The following is a 13,179-nucleotide window of genomic DNA, read 5'->3' on the forward strand; positions in this document are numbered from 1 at the left end:
GACCTAGTAATCTGACACGTTTACCACAATAAGCTGAACGAATAGATTGTTTCAAACATAAAGAATTTTCTATCATAAATCCTGGTACGTAAGAACAGATGTAGTGGATAATAGGTACGATAACGATCTTGATCGGTTTTAACATAACAAAATCTAAGATTTAAGCTCATGGGCTTTAAACAGCCAGTGCCTTTGGTCGGATTCTTCCTTGGTTTCTTTACAGCGCCTGCAGTAGTCAATAGTGCTTCCCTCCCACTTCCTGGTCACACATATATCTCATACAGCAGTGACCAGTGATGTCCCCTACAGCAATTCTGATCTCTGACCTGCTAACGTTAAAAACTTGGGTTTGGGCGCCGGGTTAGTAACCCTCCCCTAGAAAAAAACAGCATACTATTAAAAAACGAAAGAAAATAAAAACAAAAACCACGATATAACTGTCATACCGAAAATACGATGGATTGGGAAAGACGTCACAACAACACCTTAAGGTAACGCACTGTATTATAGCTGCCATGACACAAATCATTTATCTGGTTGCGGTTTTATAGTTGGTCGTAGGTTAAAACATCTGGGACTCAATTCTCTTTCTATGAAAATGTGAAAGAAAACTTTTATAAAGGAAAAAACTGTCAAATGAAAAAAAATTATAAAGAAAATATTTTTTATTTCAAATTTTCATAGAACAAGAATCCAGCAGCTTCACCCCAGTTAATGAAATACTTGCTACAATACGGATAAAAGCAAAATACTTTAACATTAGCCTTGTTGCCTAATGAATATACCTTAAAATTTGTAACAAATAATGATATATAATTGTATTGGTCGCTTATATTCGAGATCGAATATGCAAATAGAGAAGAAGAAGACTTATTGCAATGAAATGAAGCTGATAGACTTCGAGCGACAAAAATATGGCAGTTAGCAGTACCAGATTTAATCATCTCGATATTCATAAGGGCACCTGGCTGTCTCCAGATCAAAGAAAAACAAATCAAATTGATCACGCTGTGATAGATGGAAGACATTCATCGAGCGTGTAGGATGTATGATCGTTCCGAGGAGCAAACATAGACTCGGACCACTACTTTGCTGCATCAAAGGTACGTACCAGATTAAACGTAGCAAACAAAGTGCAAACAGACACAACACGGAAGTTGGACATCGGTAAGCTGCAATCACAACAGATAGCCACAGCATATTCCACTCAACTACCCCAATTGCTTAATGAAAGCACTTCTCGTCCCGATAACATATCAGCACAATGCCAAAGTATTGCCCACTCCATGCAAACAGCCGCAAAATCCATACTTGGATACCAGAGACCTCCACCAAGGAGTTCTTGGTATGACCAGTAGTGTCGTGCTGCTACCGAAGAGAAAAGTGCGGTATATAGGGCTACCCTACAATCAGTACGACTCGACTCCACCATAGACACCAATGGTGTTCGCAAGGGACTCTAGCAACTTGAAGCCAAGGGTTTACATTCTTCCGCTCTATTAGGAGAAATTTTTTCTCACCTTGAAAATGTTCGTTCTAAACGACTCTCGAAACGAAGTTCAGCCGAACCTCACAGATTTCCGCTTCCGAAATATCATCGGGGGTTCTGCCATCATTATTGCTGTTGCAATAATGTCCTGCGCTTCTTATCGTGCGTGCTAATCCTTGGTCTTGTTACTTTTACTGATTGGGTAGGTGAGGGGTGTGCATCTCCCCCCTTCACCACAGGTTTATCCACCAGAGCATCCTGCATTGGAAGAATGAGTCTAAGAGCTACGTCCGATTTTTCATCCCCTAAGCGAGTTGCACTCTGGCTGCCATGGTTGGTCCCTTGAGCAACTGATCCTTGTTCGATTGAGATAGGTTAACCGTGGTATCATGTAGATGGTTTCCCCGTTGCTCACGGGAGAATATTCCCAACCTAGACCTAGGGTTGTACTCTCCTTTAGAAGACCGAGCAACCAAGACTATTGTCGGAATAGAATTGTCATCTCCGAACGGACATGTGTCCCTTTTAGCATTGAGAGTACTTTTTCTTGTTTTTGATTTTTATCATCCATGAGGGCTGTGTATCTAGGGGAACTAAGGACAGCCGTGTTATGCATGAGAGGGACTTAGCTACTAATCCTGTTACTCGTTGTGACGCCCAGGTATCTCCGCTCTAATACAATCGGTAATAATAAACCTAGGGTCACTGCACTTTAGGCCCAATGGCAAGTTTCTGAGGCAAAAAGCCTATTTTTCAAGTCATATATTTGAATAAAGTAGTAACGGGATTAGATTCTTGACACTTTGGACCACTTAATAAGAAAAATATTTCAACCTGAAAACGTTTCATGATCACATACCGAGCTGTCAAAGATATTACATCTAGCATTGTAACATTTTATAATATTAGATCAAAAGAAGAACAAATCGACAATTAAACACAGTTAACATAATTAACGCTTTTTTTAAAATGGAAAATACGTGGAAAAGTATGCTTAGTAAGATTGTGATTAAGAATTAAAAAAAATTAGACGCGATAAAGAATTGTTGGCGTAGACATGTGATGAGTTTTTTGTGTAGTTTTTATTGTAGTTTATATGTTCTTTGGAGTAGAACTCTCGGTACCGGTACTTGGTTGTAACATACATACATATATATATGAAAGCGCTATCTATATCAGCAGCTTCCAGTGTCTTGTTGCCTCAAAAACCTGTCATTGGGCCCATAGTGCACTGTTAGGGGATCTCTAATTGAAGGGAGAGCGTTATCTGAATAACCTTTGGTCCAGTTACAATTCTCCCCATTCTACAAAAAGGTTAAATGAAGGGAAGTGTGATCTTAAGACCACGCATCGGATGATAATCTTTATCAAAGGGGAGAGTGAATTATTGTGCTAAGCAGTCATTTTAGTCGGTGCCGTCGAATTTTTTTTAGATCTTTCGATGCATTATCTCAGGATATATGGACTTACGGATATTGAAATAGGGGCCCAAGAACAATATACTGTGAAAATTGTCAAAAATTTCAGGGATTAAACTGGACTTTTTCGAATAATTGTGTAATTTTGTAGGGGAGATGTCTGAAGGAGTGGACCGATATAGTCCATAATTGGATTAAAAGTTGAACTTGTACCTTAAATTCTTCATAAATCACGGCACAGCCGTCGTACTTGCATGGAGGGTGTAACAAAAATATGTATGCTAGAGGTATTGTTTGGCTATAGGCTTTTCACATCCAACTACCAGATCAAAATGAAACCACATTTATGTATGTATAGTCCCATATAACTGCACCCCGTGAAAATGCTTTTCCTAGTGCTCTAGGCTGTTTAGAAGATACCAAACAATATAATTTATTTCTTATTTTATAATATTTAATTTGTTATTTGTTAGTAAGCTTGAAAAACCAATGAATTCGGTTGAAAAATATATGAGATATGCACCGACGTAGCTAGGGGGTGGGCCCGAAAATACTCTTACTATATTCCTAACAAATCCCTGACTTTATATGATTCAAACATTTATGATTAAATTTTTATCGCATATTTAAATATTTCATCAAAAGTAGAAAATTAAAAAAAAATCGATTTTTTTGAATAGCTTGGGTTTTAGGCCAATTGCGTGGAAATGCGTAGATCAAATGAAGCGTTATAAGCGTGAAATGACAGATAACAGACAATACTATAACAAAATGCAAAAAAAACCCACAAAAATATTTGAAAAAACCAGAGTTTTATGTCAATTTTTGCAACCATTTTTTGTGGCGTTTAAACGACCAGTGGCTTTATCTGGGTTAACCGTTTATAGGCTGACTGTAAGTGTTACTGATTTCAGAACAAGATGTTTATTTGTATTTGTTGAACGTTTGTTGCATATTACATCCAATACTTTGGCTTATAAACAACATCTAGAAAAAACATTCCTGCGATCTTTTGTTTTTGAAATTTTTGATAAGAGCAATTCAACAATAAAAGATAGAATCGTTGCTTAATTTTGTGGTTTTAAATTTTTGTATATAGGTTCTAACACGTTTTTGTAATGAACTATTTTGAACATCATAACAATTACAAATTCTTTATTATGTTTGAAATTTGCAAAAAAAACTATATCAACCATTTTCTTATGATATAATTCTTTTTCACCGCAGTGTCGCCCGTTGAGATTATTTGAAACTGGTCTCTTGCTAAACATTAGTAAATGCCTATTGTACAAAAAGGATTTTCTGTCCTATTTTTCAGGGTGATTATGAATGTAAACTCCTGTTGATATTCATAATTGGGCTGTTTATGTTTGGTTCGTGAGTTTTCTCACGGGGAGTTGATATTCATAATTGGGCTGTTTATGTTTGGTTCGACCTTTCGAATGATAATAAAATCAAGATTATTGAGGTTAAAGTTTATATTTTATTTATTGCATATTTTTTCTAATATTTCAAAATTACATTGAATTGAATTTTATTTTGGGACGTACTTTCAATGGATACACATTTCTAGAAATGTTCCTTTTTCCTTCTTCGGCAAAGGACTTTGTGACGACAAACGAAATCAAACAAGTGAGCAAAGGCTATAGTCGGGACGGGGCCGACCATGTGATAGCCTACACCACTACCCCTGCGCATAAGCTTTTCACTGGTAAACATTTCTTTTAGGGAATATAATCCGACTACCACCAAACATAATATTCTTCTTTCTCTCTGGGACCCCCATAAGCAACCAAAATTTCGAGACTATCCGATTAAAATTACGACCTGTAGCGTAATTAAAAGGTTTAGATGGACAGACAGACGGTCGGACACACATAGCCAGATCAACTCAGCTCGTCGAGACCAAGTGGTGTAGGGTAGGCTAGAGGTGTAGGGTATAAAAAACTGGTCGGAAACAGATTCTTCTTCGTCAAAATCTCAACAAGTATCAGTCGGCTTTGCGGACAGGAATATACCCTGAGCCTGTGTGAACTGAAACTTTCATCTGTGGAGAGATTGAATAGCGGCTTCATAACCAAAATCCTTTAACCCGAAGCTATGTATTAGGAGACTTTCAGAATTGTGTAGCCATTTGCGGACGTATGAACTTGCCAACAAAATATAGATTTTATCATTGATCACAAGTGTTGCGAAGAAAGTACCTGAAGGAATGGACCGGACCAACATTGTTTATGTTGGAAGTAGATATTATTTTGGGGGTCATTTCTTTTAAAAGATATGGCGCCCACCAGTAATTTCAGTTCTTCACCAATTTCATTTTCGAGCTAAAACTAAGTTTGGACAAAATATTACTAAATCCAAAGTTTGGTCCAAATCTGTTGTTCCATTCAAGAAAAATCGCACATAACGCTTTAGCTAAAATTCTTGAAATTTGAGGGGAAATACCAGAAGGAGTAGACCGAAAATCACCATCTTCGAACTTTATATAAGGCTCGCAGAAATATGGCGCTAAACAAAGTTTGAACAAACGTAATATCCGGTTCGAAAATTGTTGTGCGCACATGGTAGGTGCCGTAGGTGTTCTTAACAGCTTTCGAGCCATTTTCTCTGGAAGTATGGACTTCCCCTGAAAAAACATCTACTGTAGTAATAGCGGACCCGAGAACGCTTGTTGCAAAAAAGCAAAGCGTATATTTATTTCATGTTTTTACTTATAACTAAATTATTAGCATAAAGGAAGTGAAACCATATTTACTAATTATCCAGAGAGGTCTTAAACTGCACTTTTTTGAAAATTTTAGAAATACTCTGTGGAAGGATATCGAAAGAGTGGATCGATATTGTCCATATACGAAGTTGATCGAAATTTGGACAAAATATCACAAAGGCCAAATTTTGGACAGAATCGGTTGATCTGTTCGAGAATTATCGTGTTCTCCAGGCAGCCACCCAGATGGACGAACATATATAAGTGGACTCCAAATTTTCTGAAACACATTTCTTCCAAACACTCTTTGCCCTTAAAAACATTATTTCGATGAGGCACATTTTTACCAAATGCTAAGAGTATAAAAAATGTAGGTTGGGGAAAATTGTGTTCATGGATTTGTATACATGTATAGACCTTGGATTGGCGCCAGAATTTCATTTTAAACGAATTCAAGACTGGTTGCCAGAGTTTTCCTAGTTCCTAATCAACTTATGAGAAGATCCACGATAGGAAACCAGAATTTCTATAAGAGAAGCCCGACGATTGTCCCGCGATTGGGTGATAGAATTTCATCATGGATAGACTCACTATTGCTCAGCATTAGTTCTCTATCAAGAAAACCACTATCAGCCTTCAGAAATTCTTTGCGATAAGACCTACGATTGAACACCAAAATATACTTAGGGAAATAACTACAATTGGTTTCTTTATGACAATAGCAACGATTGAATTTCCGAAATTGACCATATTCTGATACGGCAGCGTGATAAAAGACAAAAAAGAAGACGCGTGTCTCGGCGTTTTTTCCTTTATTTATATAACTGCTAAATATACCTGTAAATATAAAAAATACTACTGGATAACGTCATGATATCCGAACGTTCCCTCTGCATAAATCAATTCTCTACTAATCCCATTTTCCTTCCACAAATTACTCAATAAAATTGGAGTGGAAAATTAAATTTTGAACTTTTGTGAAGTAGGAAACAAAGGAAAGGTCCTCAATATTCCATGTAAACAAAAAAGTTAAATCTTAAGATATTTCTAAGGGTTTCCGATTGTATACCCCTTATTTTGATCTTACCGAAGTGATATCACTGAATTACATAACATTCACTGTTGTTGTGAGTTATTTGATAAATGAAACACCCAAAAATATGTGCGATGATTAATATATCTATTGTTTTGAACATATATTAACTCTGATATATTGTCAAAAAGACAAGGGACATTGGCCAAGAAGACTTACGTCATTTTATTTAAATTATAGTAATGAACATCAGTAATATAAGTCTAAAATAAGGTTTACGTCTTTGCTAAATAAGAAATTTTCGCTAACATGAACTTTCAAAATTTTGGTCAGGTGGGCCCCCCTCCCCGAAATGAAATCCTGGCTACGTCCCTGGAGATATGCAATTTTCATCCCCTTCACCATAGTATGGAGGGTATGTTAAGTTGTTTTTATTTTTTTGTAACGCATTGAAATACTTATTTGGAACCCTATAAAGTATACATATTTTTGATCAGGATAAAATTCTGAGTCGATATAGTCATGTCAGTCAGTCTGTCGAAATCAAGATACAGTTTAATTTTTAAGATAGAACTTTTTAATTTGGTATAGAAGTTTTTATTATATCGGTCCAAACATAGTTTAAGCTCGAAGAGGGCCATATCGGTCCACCTCTTAATTATTGGTGATGTCAAAATGTGTTGTACCAGTTTCAAATAGATATTTTGGTTTAATCATTGAAAACGGTTTTATTCAAGAACGCATAGATGAAATTCTTTAAGTATGTTTGGACTATCTATATCTCGTAGAAATATTGCGATGTGCAAAGTATGAACCAGAGTTGTCATGCGAGCCATTTTAGCGAAAAGTTTAGAATGTTTATGGGGGAGGTACCTGAAGGAGTGGACCGATATGGCTCATCATCGACCTTAAGCTAAGTTTGTACAAACTATTACGAAGGCCAAATTTTGGATCGAATCGGTTGATCCTTTCGAGAGTTATTGTGCGTCCAGCCAGCCAGACGGAAGGAGATGGCTAAAACGACTCCAAATCGTCTGAAACAGATTTCGTCCAAACATAATTGGGGTCTAAAATAATTATGTCGACAAGGCACATTTTGATCGTATGAAAGTGTATATAACCTCATTAGCCTAAAGGCTGAGGGTATAAAAATACCATACCAAAGCGTGGACCTACGTTCGCAATTTTGAGGGGACTATTGGCTTTTTGGTGGATACATTTTTTGACCACCTTGAACTTAAAATGCCAAATTTCAGGCAATTTAGGCCGAAATTTTTGGTAATAACTTCCAAATACCTTAACCCTATATTCAAAATTAAAGCAAATATTGATGTAGGTAAAATTTAAATAATAACTGCACCACAATTTTGGTGCAGATTTGATTACCCAAAATGCCAAATAATGCTAATTCGGTACTTCCAAAACTTCAGTGTTCTATCTTAATTTTTGTGGATGATCAATTTTACCATAGTATTGAGAGTATAAAATGGTAGACCTTAACCCATTTCGTCCCGAGCAGGGTTTCGGAGTCGAGGTATTTTTGGCTCGACTCCGACTCCAGGCGAATTTTTTTCACGACTCCGGCTCCGACTCCGACTCCGGGTCGACTCCGAGAGTGAATTCCTATACCACTGAAAATTAATAAAATGTGCAAAATTAGAAAGGACATTCGATCGAATACATTCGATCTATCAATATCGTTTCGACCGAATCTTACGAAAGTTTCTTTCGGTTTTCCTTTTTTTGGACGAGTATTTTAGACGGAATTCTTCCGCGTGAGAAAATCTTAAAGCTTTCAAAATATGTGAAAATGAAGGGACAATACAAATCATAAGGACTATGTACATGCAACAAAAATTATAAGCAATTCATGACCAAGTTTCAAACTGGATGCAAACCAAAATTTTAGTGTGCTTAGTCTTAAAAGGAGAACCCCAGTTGTAAAGCTCAATAAAAGCAATTTTTATGATTTTTTTCCGAGAACACTACGTAACTTTTTGGCAGATTTTTTTTCTCCATCTGAAAGAGAAAAATATGACGAAGTTTTGAGGCAGTCTACGAAACCCAGCTTTTATTAAAGCATTTTTCGGTGCCAACTCTAGCTCGAAAACTAATAAACCAATTGTCATATTTTTTTGTGGCCGATTTCGAGAAAAACAGTTTATATGCTGCATACAAAATAAAATAAGTTGTTCCCATCCAACTCTCATACTAAGGCAATATTGTTCCGATCGACTTAAAAATTTGACCACATATTCTATGCTATTTATACTTTCTACTTTTTTCTGACATTTATAAGTAGGGATCACCCCTTAAACTAAAGTTCAGCGCTCACATTTTGAACTTTGGTGTGGAGTGGATAATTTTATTGAAATATGTCAGATATATTGTGGACACCACCCAGCACGTAGGCAGATGGATGTCTTCTGGAACTGAAAAATTAGCACACTGAGATTTCGTGCATGAAAATATTCTACAAAAATGTTGCTAGTAAAATTTTATGTATGGTCGGTCCACTAAGACAAGTAATCGATATTTTCATATTTTCATTGTATTTTATCACTTTTACCCGATCCTTTTTTCATGAAAAACTATATGATTATGTATTTTATTGAATTTCGTATAAGCTATTGATTGTGTAGAAAACTCGGATACACATGAACTATATCTGTTCCTGGCGGACGGATCCGGTTATTTGAATGTCAACATCTAAAGCCCTCATTGAGTAAATAATGAATCCTAGAAGATTCGCCGTTTGTCAGACATCTGAGTTATGGCGGAATGAATCTATCCTTGACCAACAACGAATTTATGATGTCCTGATTCAGAAGCGTAACCCTCCGAATTTTATATATAGTTAATAGATTATGCGAACTTTACCGAAATACATGAATACGATTTTTTTGAGAAAGTAGTGGGTAAAACTGATAAAGGACAATGAGAACGTGACAATATGGATTTCTTTGATATGGGAAACCTACATATAATTTTCGATGGAACATTTTTGTCAAAAATTTCATTTTGTTTTACTTTTTGAGTTCATGAACAAAAAGGACATCAAAGGAACTGAGGTAGAAGGGCAGCATATTCGACAGAAAGGTTCCTCATTCTATTTAACTGAAAACATGACATCTAACAATGATGAAACAATATCTCGAAACAGAGATAAAAAGCTATTTTCTCAATGATCAAAAAATTCATTATGTAATAACTCAGAAATTTCAGCTATGGGATACTTTGGGGTTTTCATCCCAAAAAGAATTTTTCCACCCCCAGATCTTGACTTCCATTTTGTGTCATAGGGTATTCAGTAAGATTTCCCATAGAGACCACAATGTCTTTAATAGAAGACAAGGATAACTTCTCATAAAAACAAAATGAGAATACCAATAGAACTTTGTGAGAATACCAGTAAGACTTCTGACGAAAGAAGTCAAAGGCCCAATCATGGTAGAACAAATATAAGGTAAAGTTAATACTACAACAAATGCAACTCGAACAACAACCACAAAGGAATATGTTTTTGTTTGTAACGTTACTGCCAGTTGTATTTGTAAACAAAACAAGGAAATGTCTATAAATTATTGGAATTTAAAAAACTAATAATTTTTCACATTTGGTTGAATATTTTGGAAAACATGAATGAAAGTTCGTTACATTTTCAATTTTTATGTTTCCACATCATTCCAATAAATGCATAAATTCTCGCAGAAAGTAGAATTCTTGCAGAAAAGTTTGGGGTCGCTGGAAATCCATAGAAAAATGAGAAGCTGTTTCAATGTTTTGTTTTAGAAATCAAAGAAGCACATGTTTATTAGGGCTTTATTTTCTTAAATTTTAACAAAATACCTCACATATTAACAAACGTTGTATCGCCTCTACAAGCGGGGATTTACTGCGCGGCTTATCGTTCGTACTTGGAGGAGGTTACATATCATTGATATGAAGAAGTCTTTCTGGGAAATGGTTTTTTTCCGAATGATATATTTTTTTTCTCAAAAAATATATGTCCCTAATGTACATCGAAATAGAAATAAATGTATAAAATGTCATATGAAATTTGACACTAACGTTACAACCCAGTTCAGTCAGCTGTGTATTGCTGCTACCTTTTCTTATTCTACCATGAGGCCCAATCTTAATTCGATTGTCATAGAACTTTACTTTTGTTTGCAAAAATGTAAAAAATCAATTGGATCAACAAAATAGGGATGAATATACTACACTTCAGAGGATAGTAAATATCCTGTGAATTTTCCTTTAACTTAGTATAATATACCGTTTGTATATATACCTTCATTTTAAAAAATAATAATTTTAAAAAAATGTTCTTATTCCAAATTTAATGTTATATTTCTATGGAAAAAATTTTGCCCGGTCTGAGTAGTCTGAGTAGAAAAAAATAACTCGACTCCGACTCCAGTAAAATTGCTCGACTCCGACTCCGAAACCCTGGTCCCGAGACAACTTTTTTAATTATTTTTTAAGAAAAAAGTACTTTTTTAGATTGTACTTTGTATGCGTGTTATTTAATACATATATAGTCTTCTTTGGTCTTCCTTCAGAAATTTGACAGGACTGGTCCAAGTTTTAATAGCCTCAGAAGAACGGTACCTCTCGATTTTAGGGGTTTTTTCAGGATTTTAACCGTACAATCCTACAGAAATGGCTTAAATTTAGTGTTTAGTCTTCTATGGGGCTACAATAACTTTTCCTTCTAATTTGTCAGTTTAAAAAGTATCCAAAAATATATGTATGTTTCAAAAATGTACCCCTAACATCGAGGAGGAGGGGGAGTTTTCAAGGGAAGAATTTTTAATTTGCTGACAGATGAGACTTAATATACATACTAAAACTTGTTTAAAATTTTACCTATTTTTATTTATCCATAACTTTGTTTTTTTTTTTTTTTTTTTTTGAAAAAAATTTGATTTAACTGTTCGAAAAATCGAACACCAAGAACGCATTCATAGGGAATTCCGCAAGAGGATGTGTATTTAATGTCATTAGCTGTATATTTCGCTTGTTTCGGAATATATGCTGTAAAATTTGGACATCGTATTATTTCATCCAGTCATGTATCAAGTCGGATATAGTCCATATCAATCCCGTCCTTCGGGTACCTCCCATTAAAAATTTTTATTTTTATTTACATGTTCTCTCTAAATTGGGTGCATTTTGGAATTAAAGGTTAGTAGTGATCGAAAGACTCTTCCGCCAATAGTTGTGGACATAGGTCCAAGTTTTGGTACAGCCCAATTTCAAGTATTGTACAAAATTTTTGACCAGATAAGGTTAGGTGATAGATAATTAGTTCACGCAGTGATCAAGAAAATTCACCTAAAATTGTGGGCAATGGTTCCATATTAGTTCAAAATATTTCATGGTGGACGTTTTTTACTTGTTTTTCATTAGGCAAGTACCAAACTAAAGATTTTAAAATTTTGTATGTTGCCCTCCCCTAGATTTGATCTTGCCTACGCCATTGAGTGAGTATATATCACCACAATTACACTTCGACGAGTTTGATGCTCGGACACCCAACAGAGAGACCAACAACTCCCCACCTCTACCCGGTATATAAAGTATATACCGATAGCTCCAAGATGGAAAAAGAAAGAGGAGCAGGCGTCTACAGCGTTACCCTCAATCTACGGCCCTCGTACAGGTTGAACGAAAATAGTGGTGTCGTCCAAGTCGAAATCTTTGCGGTCATGAAAGCAGCAGAGAGAATAGTCAAGCGGGTTGGGTCCCGGGGCATTGCAACATCGAGGGAAATTAAAAAGCGGATGGACTGGCACGTTGCGGATCTAAGCCAACCGACACTGAAATCGACAACTTAATAAAGCCACCCTTGTGCCATTTTATGCGGCAGTTAGAGCAAAGATACCAGGAAAGGGCTGGTCAGATTTGGCACAACGAACCCGGCTGTAGGGTGTCCAAGGCAATCTGGCCATCCTCTCCAATCGAAGGACAAAACCTCTGCTTTCCATGGGAAAATCCGACCTGAAACTAACTGTTGGAGTAATCACGGATCAATGTAGAGTAAGGGCAATGTCCTGCAAACGGGAAGGATATGATGATGTTGACTACTACAGATTGTGCGAGGATGAGACGATCGAACACCTATTATGCCGATGTCCAATGCGCGTGACCCTTATGAGAATGAGAATCATGGGGGAACACACGATCCAATCTCTTACAACCTTCGCCCAAACCGAGCCAACAACCCTGCTTCTACTCGCCAAAGGTTTGAGATGGCTTCAGCGAGAAGGAACTAACCATAACATGCCTCTCTCTATCTTCCATAAACCTAAATCGTATATAATGTTTCGATATCTCTCAATTTTTACTTTATATACCTTTCTTCTTCTTCCTATTACACCTATTTTATTCTCTACAACTTAATCTTTCAGTACTTTTAGAGGATGAACACAATGGACCACAGAGTCTCCGAGTGGAGTGGTTGTCTGTATGGCAGCTGTGCGTCCTTTAACCTAACCTAGCTCCCATACAGCGTTAGACTCCA

The sequence above is a fragment of the Musca autumnalis genome, unplaced genomic scaffold (assembly GCF_047663935.1).
Source record: "Musca autumnalis isolate F117 unplaced genomic scaffold, ASM4766393v1 scaffold_1, whole genome shotgun sequence".
In the NCBI taxonomy this organism is placed as follows: Eukaryota; Metazoa; Arthropoda; class Insecta; order Diptera; family Muscidae; genus Musca; species Musca autumnalis.